Raw genomic sequence first — 10,601 nt, 5'->3', positions numbered from 1 at the left:
GGTGTGTTTATTTTATTTTTTTTTTTTTGAAAAATTGAAATTTTATAATTTTTTTTTCAAAATATCATAATCTCCGTATTTTTCAATGTATTTCGGCAAATAAATTTCTTTAAAAAAAGTGAAAAATTGGGGGGGGGAGGTAATTTTGAAATGCAGATTCGGTATCTCCGCAGTCGAAAAGGTGGGTTTCTGTAGAAAAACACAGAAAAAAATAATAACCGAAAGGGGGTCCATGTCCTTTACCTCCGCCATATATATATATATATATATATATATATATATATATATATATAAAACGCTCGAAAAGACACAGCTACAATAAAAGAAAGTGGCAAAACCGTTTAGCGCATCAGACAAATGCTTTGAGACATTTCTCCGGCTTTTTACTTTCTGAGCTTCAATCCCGTTGAGGTCAACTTTGTCTCTCATCTTTTCGGGGGGGGGGGAGGGCATGGAGTCGATTTGTTCATTTCCTCAAAATGACTGACCATGTGCCAAAATTAAGAAAGAATTATACAAATGTTAATACTCCAACCCACATCCACACAGTCACTGAGCGCACACTTGTGACTGTGTGATCTATTTATCTATCTATCATAAATGATATTGGGTGGTTGACGACGGGATGATGCTGTGGTGAGTGAGGAAAGATACTGAAGCCGTATCAGGAGAGGTCATTAAAACAAAAGTATGTGGCTACATCACCCAGAGAGAGACGAGCTAAATGACAGACACACACACGAACAATACACATGTAGTTGAATACGTCGTCTCAGCAAATCGAAGACAGCGAATCACAAATACATACATAGACACAGTATATACAACACATTCAAACACATACATACACAAAACACACACACATGCGCACATAGAAAATGCATTACATTTTATACATACATAATCTAACGTTACTCCACTGTATATGTGTGTATCTGTGTAGTTTCTCGTAATACAGCAAGGGTTATATGTATGCGTGTATACGAATGCGCGGGCGCGTAAGCCGAGTCCAAGACCTTGTTTCCATTGCGTGTCGAAACCATAGCATCTCCGTTAGACTGCCCTTGAGAAAAGCACGAACTTCAATGATTCGCCCTTTCCCTCAAGTCCGTCCACAGAATGTTATACTAATTATTATCTAACGTAATTTTTTTTAATAAAGAAATCGCTACGTCGTTTTATCATGTTTCCCATTCATTACTGATGTCGGAATAAAAAGAAAACGTTACAATTTTAATTAATGGGAAAAATGACCATTATCATCACTATTAAGGCGGTGAACTGACAGAATCGTAGCACGCCGGACAAAATGGTTAGCTGCAGTTTTCTGGATCTTTACGTTCTGAGTCCAAATGCCGCCGAGTCGACTTTGCTTTTCATCTTTTAGGGTCGATTAAATAAGTAATAGTTGAGCACCGGGTTCGATGCAATCGACTTTCTTCTCTCCCGAAAATTGCTGGCCTTGTGCCAAATTTAGAAAGAATTACTACTATAATTATTATACAGTAATCCTTCGACTATCGCAGGTGTTATGTTGCAAAAAACCCCGCGATAGGTGAAAATCCGCCAAGTAAAAACAGTTCTGTACTACATATTTATTTTTTTATATATATATATAATTTGTATATATTTATTATAATTGCAAAACACCACTACGAAGGAATCGACGTAAGCTTAAATAATAAACCACGATAGGTGAACCGTGATACGGCGAGGGATTACTGTATAGCTTTTCGTTATTCTCCAGGTCGCTAAAATATATTTAAAAGGGGGGGGGGGCTCTAATCAAATACTGACAATTCTCCGTCTCGTAAAGGACCTTACACTCTTCTGATGCCGTTAATAAAAGCCAGTTTTAGTGCCGATAACAATAACTTTCACCCTCAAAAAACAAACAAAAAATAAGTGATCTACCTAGTGCTTATGTGCTATGTGTATGATATTTGGTATATTGGAGATTTTTTCTATTTTTATTATACATACACACATATATATATATCCCTACATTCATTCCAAACGTTTTCTTAATGCTCTTTCTGGTCAGAAAGGATTCATATATCAGTAGCAACACATTTTTTTCTTCTTCGCTCCATCTCTGATGCATAAAACCAAGGTTTTCTTTCGATTACTTATTTTCTTCAAGTAATGTGGCTTCGTTGTTTGCATTAGCTGATCAGGGCTGACTGAGCAGACCTAGAAGGATTTCCAACCGTAGCCATCTCATCTTTTTGTATATGTGGGACATCGTTTAATATATCCTTCCATTCTTAATATTGTAAGCTGCAGTTTATGGTAATTTGGTTCCTCTTTCTAGCCAGTTGAGCAACTACTTACAAAGTCTCCGGATAAGTTTCATTTGGCAATTTTTGCATATCGCCTAAGTGTGCTCTAATCACCAGGGTGGTCATACGTAACGGTATAGGGCCAAACGAAAATGTTTAGTTATGTCCTTAACGGCGTGAATTTAAATCCCGTAGAATTGTCGTGGGACGGACCTTGTACTTATATTAGAAATCACTCATTATTATTATTATTAAGGCGGCGAGGTGGCAGAACCGTTAGCACGCTGGACAAATGCTTAGCGGCATTTTGCCCGTCTTCATGTTCAAATCCCGCCGATGTCGACTTTACCTTTCTTCTTTTCGGGGTCGATAAAATAAGTACCAGTTTATCACTGTAGTCGATGTAATCGAGTAGCTCCCGCCCCAAAATTTCAAGTCTTGTGCCAATAGAAAGAACTACTACTACAACGTCAGAGAAAAAGGCCATGCAGCATTTAGTTATGGTCCACTTTTGAGATGAAATACTGTCGAGGTCAACAAAGTACCAGTTTACCAATTACGTTCTGAAGTCAATGATTCCGACTAACCCTCTCTCCTCAAAATTGCCGACCTTGTATCTAAATCAGAAGGGGAAAAAAATCATTACCATTATCCTTTCATTCATCCGCAGTTGATAAATCTCGCCGGGGTTGACAAAATAAGTACCTGACGAGTAACTGAATTAACTTAATCAAACCTACCGCACCCACATTCAGAATGTTGTGGGCTTGTGACTTGATTTTAAATCATTTCGTTTCATTGTGTTTGTTTTGTTTTTGGAGGAAAACCAATCACAGAAAAAAAAAACTTTCATCTGTGTTTGACATCTTACAAAATAAGTACTAGATAGGCAGTCGTGAATTATTGTCTGACCTGATGTGAGTAGATAGTTGGGATCCCGGATAATATACACATAAACAATATCAAGTAATATAGAAATCACAGAATGAGGAAGGCTGTTTCCGTTGAACGTGTAAAACAATTCGTTATTACACACACATATCTGGGATCTTGAGATTTTTTTCTACATCTATTTTATCTACCCATAAAGCCCCATTATGTGAATATGCTCTACATTCATCCGAGACGTACGTTTTTTCTTTACCTGTCTCTAAATCAAATAGCAATACTCTGGTGAGAAGGGTTGAAATATCGATAACGAGACATTTTTTCCTCGCTCCATCTTGAATACTTGGGTGGTGGTTTTCTGGTCAATATAAAGATCCCTATCCGGGAACAAAGAAAAAATTAACCAGCCTGGGGTGTGTTAACAAGTGTGTGGAAAACGAATATGAAAAAAAAAATGCGCGCTGGCGACCCTGGGGTGGGTAGGAGACTTTCGGAAAATTCACAAGGTCCGATTTTTCCGTCTAAATTCGGGAAAATGGATATATATTAATTTTTTTTACGGAATCCCACGTTTTTGGTTATGGAGGATCCGATTCTGAAAAAAAAATCCAAAATTTCATTATGTTATCGCAGTTTTGTGAGATTTGGCTGTTATTTCTAGCATGTGGATAGCCTGCTTGAAGGCCTGAGGGTATATCTCTTTTCTCTCTTTCTCTTTTTACTTGTTTCAGTCAATTGACTGCGACCATGCTGGAGCACCGCCTTTAGTCGAGCAAATCGACCCCAGAACTTGTTCTTTGGAAGCCTAGTACTTATTCTATCGGTCCCTTTTGCCGAACCGCTAGGTTACGGGGACGTAAACACACCACCATCGGTTGTCAAGCGATGTTGGGGGGACAAACACAGACACACAAAGATATACACACACATACATATATACACACACGACTATAGTAGAGGACACCTGCCCAAGGTGCCACGCAGTGGGAATGAACCCAGAACCATGTGGTTGGTAAGCGAGCTACTTACCACACACCCACTCCTGTGCCCATTTTTTTTCTTGTTGAAAAATTGAAATTTTACAAATTTTTTTCAGAATCGTCTTTTTCCACCTATTTCGCAAAAAAAAAAATTCCGGAAAAGTGAAGGGTGAGGAGGGGATTGAAATTTTGAAAATGCGATTTTTGAAAAAAAAACTTCTTTTTTTTTTTCAGAATCGGATCCTCCAAAACCAAAAACGTGGGATTCCGTAAAAAAAAAATCAATATATATCCTTTTACCCGAAGTTATGACGGAAAAATCGGATCTTGTGAATTTTCCGAAAGTCCCCTCTCCACCCCCAGGGTCGTCAGTGCGCTTTTTCTTTTCATATTCGTTTTCCACACACTTGTTAACACCACCCCCCACAAGCTGTTTTTTTTTTCTCGGGTGAAGTTCTTTATATTGACCGGTTTTCTTTCAATTCTCTAAATCAGTTGCCTCTGACACATCCCATATCATACCCATACCTACTTCCACATTTAACATAGAATTATTTTCCATAATTCGCTATTATTTTTAATAATGACGAACACCTGGTAAATATCATGGCTGACACCCTCGTTAATCGGCGCTTTGTCAACACTGACGTTCAGTAGAACTATGATCAAAACTATACCAGCTGTGACCGATATTTTATCTTTTTTAGTTGTGTATAACTCTACCTTCTCTAATGTTCCCTTTCCTTGTTTAAGATAACTAATGTGTGATCTGAGAGAAGTCTTGGTTGCTATTGCTAGCGGGTCTGGCTATCACGTAGAGGCTAGCCTGAAGTGGGTTTTTTTAATCGACACTGCCCTTTCTCATTCTTCCGCCTTCATCCTACCAAATATTTGACAATCATCCTAGTCCCCAGCTTGGAAAGCACACCCATAGATGTAGCCATTTAACCTGACACTGCTTATGAGAGGGTAAGAGGCATAGACGTCACAGAATGTCATTTCGGACTCTGTGAAATAATATTCGACACAACTGATTCCAACACTAACATCACTAAAATGTTCCTGGGTGAGTGAAAAAAAAAAAAAAAAAAAGCATCGTGGGACCTTCTCGAACCAACGAGGAGAACAATTGATTGCTCAACCTGTTAGAAATAGCAACTAAATCTCCTTCAAATTACACCCTACACCATCTTTCAAAAGAGGAAGGACACATTGGAAGGGCTTTGTTTATATCCACTCAGTCAGAGCTGACTTGGAGCTAAACAACAATCATTAATATTATTATACTTTGACGCTATTAAATCAACCCCTATAACGAAGATTGTCTTGCTGGGACTTGTAAGAGGACATCATCTCTCATGTGTCCTTTCCTTTTCCGAAGACGATGGGGTGTAATTTGACGAAATCTTTTAATAGGTTTATTGACCACAAAGAGGCTCCCTCGCTGTTTCATTATTGAACTAAGATGCGAGCATCAAGATATCATAAAATAAGGTGAAATGTTTGCCAAACTGTTCCAGTTCATTTTGTTCTCATTTCATTTATAATAGTACAAATCGACCTCCCACCTTTAAGCAAATCCTCTCATACATCATGCGTATTATAAAAGAAAAAAAAACGATCATTAATATTATGTTGAATTTCAACCCAGTCCAGATCAATAAAATTTTGTACCAGTATTATACTGCGAACAGATTCAATCGACTGTACAACACTCGCCCATACAGCTTCAAAAAAATGTAATTATACACCTATATCGCAATATTATTATATTGTATATCATTATATTATTCCATTTGTCGCCTTCCATTCTCTCGTCAAATTCGAGAGAGTGGGGAGGGAGAAGGAGAAAGACTGCAAAGGTACATTGGAAAAGTTAAAAATCTGATGCAAGAAACTGGGGAAAAGATAATGACGACGACCATGATAATGATGACGATAGTGATGATGATGGTGGTAGTAAAGTCAATAGAAAGAACAGCTTCACAAAAAAAAAAAAAGGTATAAAAATAGATCAAATATCGACGTGTGAAAAAGGGTCATCATTTGACAGACGAGAATAGTGATGGAGGTAATACCAAATAAATGAGATGATGTTGTAGACTTGATAGAAAAGAAGCGATGCAATAAGTGCACCATTGCAATATGCATATGCAAACACACGCGCACATACGAGACAAGAAAGCAAAACACAAACGAATGAATGAAAAGAAAAAAATCGAACAGAAGCAGCCGTCACGAGACTTGCTTAAGGGTGCATGCATCTATTTTTGTGTGTTGGTAATTATTTCAAGCAGTTTGGACTGCTTCGCTTCTCATAAGCCTTATATTTTTTTATACTTTATGAAACGCATGAACATCACAAAATATATATATATGTATGTGTGTGTGTGTGTGTGTGTGTGTGTGTGTATATATATATATGTATGTATGTGTGTGTCCACAATTCTCTAAAAATACACCTTATGCATGATTAAGATATTATTATGCGTACTTACAATTTTTTTTATATTTGGTTTAGCTTTCTCCCAGACATACACATGTACACATATAAAACCCGTTAAATTATATAGTTCCCTTATTGATTGCATCATACATACAAACCTCGGGACCCTTCCCCTATAAACCTAAAACACTGAACATAGAAATGCAACGAAATATTCGATGCCATATTCAATTATATTCATATTAATTGCATTGTAATGTTTGTTGTTGTCCTAATGACAGATAAAGAAAGAAATTTTAACGCTAATTACAATGTTTATGCCCTTAAGAAAGGCATGAACATCGCGCAATCGCATCTTGCTTTCCCCAAGAGCGGGTTACGTAGGTACGATACTGTTAAAATGTTTTTAAATGGTCGGAACCACTTCACTTTATATATACATTGCATATGTTCCTGGCAGAGGCATAAGCTTCACAACATCTTATTTTCAATCACCCACACGAAAATAACAACTCAAGTTTCATGACTAATGTAACAAACCATTATTTTAAGCTGATGTGAAAGAAAGTACGGAGGTCTTTCGCTGAGGTATATATAATGGTAGTGGAACTATACACGCACACAAATAGAGATAAATGCATGCACACACACACAGACACATAAATATATAGGTCTCTATATGTGTATGTGTGCTTGCATGTATGCGTGTCTATCTGTATTGATTATATGTGTACTGTGAAAGCTGTCCACATGACCGGTGGTGAACCAGCTTGCAATGTGCTCTACCACAACCATTACCATCATTATCATTTACTATCACCGCGGTTATCATTAATTACCTATTATCTCTATCGTTGTCATCGTCCACAACAACCAAAACCCAAACATTACAATCAACACTAAATTAATAAAAATTAGGGATAAATTCACGGATATGTAATATTAAAAAAATTTAACCGAGCTACCCTGAAAGATAAATTGCAATGAAAAAGAGAAGGGAAAGAAACAAAAGTAACAGTGATATAAAAAGAGTGGTGTAAGTAATGTGTGTGTCGGTGGTTTGATTTGAGGAGAAAGTAAGGAAAAGTGGTTCAAAAAGAAGCAAAGGGGCTGAAGAAACAAAAGAAAAGGAGAGAGAAAGAGAGAGATAAACTAACGTGAAACGACAGTGTAGATATGTTGAGACTGAAGAAAGAGGAAGATTAAATGCTGCTTACCTTTGTTTTAAATTACTCTCTATATTTTTTTTATATCGTCTGTCTGGGAGAATATAAATGAAGACAAGACGATCTCAATAGTAATAAAACAACAGAAATCACAGATCTGGGTAGCTTGCTCTGTGACGAACAGAAACCATCCGATGTTGTGTGTGAGCAACTTTTGGATACAAATTAAAAATACTAAATCACTAAAGTTCGAAGAAACTGGTAACAGTCTGCATTGGCCTAAACACCAAATCCAGACAAAATTATAAATACAGCATACTGCAAATCTATATTATATCTCTATATATTTTTCTTTTCTGTAAAGCACCTTGATGGATCGCGTGTTAATTGACTCCACTCACATATTACAATGAAACTGACAGCAGCAGCAGCAGCAGCGGTCATGTGATGCTATGCACATCTCGTCGCGCTGGTTAGACATACATGGACACACATTCATTCTACGTACTAAACCTAATTTTACAATTTCCTCCAAATGCATCTATGAAAAAAAAAATCTCCATTTAAATTAATAATAATTTGCTACTGAACATTTCCTTATATTTTTTTCTGCCTGTTGCTTTTCTTTCTTGTTCAATATTTTCATGCTTTCGCGGTCTTGACATTTGTACATATATCTGTGTGTGCGTGTTGGAGTTTTTTTGTTTTTTTTCTTGCACTGAGGTAATGAAAGATAGACAGTAGTATATTCATATAAGTGTGTGTATTATCTTGTATTGTTTTATATGATGTCATGATACGAAACTAAAAGTTCCTATATCATCCGCTGCAGTTATTAGAGAGATTATCATCGGCTTCTGCTGATTATATTGTTGTGGTTTGTTATTACTGCTATTATTATTTATCTTCTAATGAATTTGCATTCTGCAAATCCATCCATGCCACTCGGGTTACATATCGACATAGACTTATGGTCATTACAAGTGCAGTGAGGGGTGATGCTTCATGTAAAGGCACGCACACACAGATAGGCAGTTTCATACAAGATAATTAAAATAATGAAATTATCGTATAGAGTGCTCAGGTGCACCACAACTGTATAACACACCTGTATAAATCAACGTACACACTCAAACATACGTATGATCGCTATTTTTATTTAACAAGAAAAAAAATGGTTAATTTTGTTGGAGTGAAATAGAAGAGGCAAGTTTAATATTTGTGGCTTCCAATATTTCTGAAAGACACTTTCGATACTAGGAAAGTGAAATACGCCGAAGATGGAAACCAAAAACGTGTCCCAAACAAGTATCGCCTTACCATAATAGAAATGTTGACGATGTCATATGACTAGTCACGAGACCAATTTTTTATGGGGCGAGGAGGGGGCAGTCGATTAAAGCAACTGTTTGTATATTATTGATATTGGAAGGGGAGGAGGAAAATACAAATCAATTTCGATAGAAATTGAGCAGAAACACGAGACACCATTATTTTTTTTTTTTTACTTTGTAGTCTGAGGTTTTTATTTATTTATTGTTATTTTTATAAGCTAGTCAGGTGAGTGGGGACACTACACATGACCTGTGCAGGCATACAGACTGGTAAGATTAATGCAACTAGTACCCAACCATAATATCTGCAGTAGGAGACAATGTGCATCAGTTGTAAATGCTTGCAACACAGTGAATGATATTAAAGACCACTGCCACCCGCACTAACATGAAGCAACACCAAACTAGGTTGCATGTGCAGTGCAATTGCATTCTAAAACCCCTCCCATTTGTAGACCCTCCTGCTAAATGCAGAAGTTGAAATTACCAGAGTTAACTCTAACTAATAAATTAAATACCAGTAATATAATGGTGTAGATTATGTTAACTATGCTCTCAACCCTCACCCAATTATGAATGTTTAATAATTGAATGCTGTGAGTTAAAATCACCATTTTTATTCAACATTTGTCTATTTATTAGCAAAGTCTCATATAAAATAATTTTTTGTTTTAATCTTGGAATTAAATGGTTTTGATTTACTGTCAGGTGACTTTTGGCCAACCCTGTATGCATACACACATACACACACATATATGCATACACACCTCATTATGGGTCTATCCACAATTTTATGTTAAGCAAATTTTGCTTCAGAAGCATTGACCAATATAAGGCTATGGTAGGAGACATTTGTCCAAGGGGCTGCTCAATTGAATTGAACCAAAACCATTTATTTGCATTAACTTCTAGAACCTCCTTTGAACTGGACATTGATGTATATTGGCAAGACATAAGTATTTTTCACCCAAGAAAATGTCAAGAGAGGTTTTGTGTTTAAACAGTTTACATAAAAGTATTCAAAATAGGCAGTAAAATAAGTTCAGAATTGTTTATAAGTTCATCAGAAATCATAATTGTTTATAAGCATATATACAGAAAAGATTTGTAGACAGAATTTGATAGGAGAAAGTATGTATTGCTTTGTTAAAAGTTCATCAGAAATCATAATTTTTTTATAAGAATTTTAGGGGAATGACCAACCTTTTTTCATCTCCAGTCTTGTATGTTTTACACTTTACTTTTGAAAATTTAAAAAAAAAAAAAAGTGAAACCAGTCAAGTCAATAAACTTCTTTAAAAGACCTCTGCATTTTCAAATCCTCTTCCCTCCATCTTCCCTTCTTTGGACTTTTTCTATATTTCCGATGAAGAGCTCCGCTCGAAGCGTGAAATCCTCTTTCTTTTCTTTCCTTTCCTGAGTGTCCAATAACACAGTACTTGGTCCATTTCTTCGCATTGTTGTTTTTTCTTGCTTATTCTTGTTTGGATTGCATATATATATAT

At 36.3% G+C, this 10,601-nt stretch overlaps 1 protein-coding gene across 1 annotated transcript in view; it reads right to left on the bottom strand.

Moving 5' to 3' along the window:
- Nucleotides 1-8,475, bottom strand: part of LOC115214268 — a 111,610-nt gene extending 103,135 nt beyond the window's left edge. The window contains exon 1 of the mRNA XM_029783413.2: nt 7,814-8,475. The gene's annotated coding sequence lies outside the window, so the exon portion shown is untranslated. The remainder of the gene's footprint in view (nt 1-7,813) is intronic.
- Between the last annotated feature and the right edge of the window lie 2,126 nt (nt 8,476-10,601).

This window comes from Octopus sinensis, linkage group LG7 (genome assembly GCF_006345805.1).
Source record: "Octopus sinensis linkage group LG7, ASM634580v1, whole genome shotgun sequence".
Classification (NCBI taxonomy): domain Eukaryota; kingdom Metazoa; phylum Mollusca; class Cephalopoda; order Octopoda; family Octopodidae; genus Octopus; species Octopus sinensis.
The sequence above is the reverse complement of the archived record's forward strand: the minus strand, read 5'-3'. Positions and strand labels throughout refer to the sequence as shown.